Raw genomic sequence first — 1,617 nt, 5'->3', positions numbered from 1 at the left:
CCCTTCACCCATCCTGCTGATCCGCAGGACCCTGTTCACACCGCTCCTCACGTGCAGCTCTGCAGACCATTCCCTGCTGCAGACGTGGTTTCTTTTGGAGCGAGTATCCCGCTCCGAGGAGGTGTCGGTGCAGCCAGAGGACGTAGCTGAGGCAGAGAGGCTGCGTGCAGAACCTGTGCGCCCTCCGATCCCTGGGTAAAGAGCCCCAAGAGCCCCCCGGGGGTGATGTGTAAAGCGAGCCTCCCTAGGCTGGGTGGTGCTCGGGTGATACGGATCGAGTTGGAGGTTGTTTCTTTCGAGCTGCTGTTGGATGCAGCGATGTAATCAGAACCACAGCGATAAATTTACGTGCACTGAAAACGTGGGCGTGTGGCAGCGTTAACTCCGCCACGCTCAGATCCAAGCAAAGCATTTCCCAGGCCCTGTGCTATGAAGTCGGAGCACTGGATCGCCAAGGCTTTTGGTTTCTGTTCTGCACTCCCAAGATTTGCTGGGTGACTGAAGGCCAATCACTTCACCTCTCCGTGCCTCGTCTTCCCTCTCTATCTGAATGGGGATAGTAAAGCTTACCTACCTACCTACCTCACAGAGGTGTTGTGAGGCGTAGGTGATTCGGCCCTGAGTTTCAGCTGGATCTGAAGTCAGCGTCCAGCCCCGCAGCCGACCACGCGAGTGGTGAGTGCAGTCAGCTCTGGGGACGTGAGGGGCGCGCTGCTGATCAGGTCGTTGTTGCACTTAATGGTGTCTGGATGCTCTTCTTGAAAACACGGATCTGATCATTTGTGATTTTCTTCGAGATCTCGGAGGAAAAGCGTGATAGCAGGACAGAGGAGTCAGTTCTGATACCGGAATATAAAATTATTAGGCTCAGCTTACTCATGGTGCACATATGAAATGCTTGCTTTGAGTATATTCTAGAATCCACTGTTTATGGGGGAATGTTCTCCCATTTCCCGTTGCAAGCACTTAACACAAGCACTAAAGGCAAAGAATGCAGGGCTGTGTGGTTACAGTCAGCTAACAAGGGATGGACGATCACAAAAGTTTCAGTGCAGGAAGACAAAACGAGTCGTCACTCGTCTACTCCTATTATGCAATGTAGCAAAACAGTTGAGGAAATCTGTTCAACCCATACGACGCAGGTTATTTGTCTGTGCATTACATCTTTCTGTGATGGTTTGGTGCTAGATATCATCTTCTCGTCATTTGGCAGGAAAAAAGTAATAGAATCGTGGGCCAGAAGGAGTCGGTTCAGCCTCTACCGATGGCGTAGATGGCGATACTGCTGTGGCCGCGAGGCTGCTGAGAGGCTTCGCGTGACCCCGTCCGTTTCTAACCAGCATTTCTGCTTTAAAACGACATCCCAGGAACATCCAGGATGGAAGTGGGCAGCTTTTGTTTATAGCAACAGCAAATACTCCCTGTAGTGCTGCATAACACGCCAGAAATAAGCGTCTTTACTTGTAGTTTACTTCCATAACTAAAGGCTCTTTTAATCTGTTACACTTATGTATTGCCATTTTGGTGCAACCCATTTTCACGCTGCCAGTAGGTTTCGTACTGGCCTCGAGTTTTTGGAAAGAGCTGAATGGGGGCAGGAGGGTGGGGGGGGGTGTT

The sequence above is a fragment of the Mesitornis unicolor genome, unplaced genomic scaffold, assembly GCF_000695765.1.
Source record: "Mesitornis unicolor isolate BGI_N332 unplaced genomic scaffold, ASM69576v1 scaffold4973, whole genome shotgun sequence".
Taxonomy (NCBI): Eukaryota; Metazoa; Chordata; class Aves; order Mesitornithiformes; family Mesitornithidae; genus Mesitornis; species Mesitornis unicolor.
Note: the sequence above shows the minus strand (reverse complement) of the source record.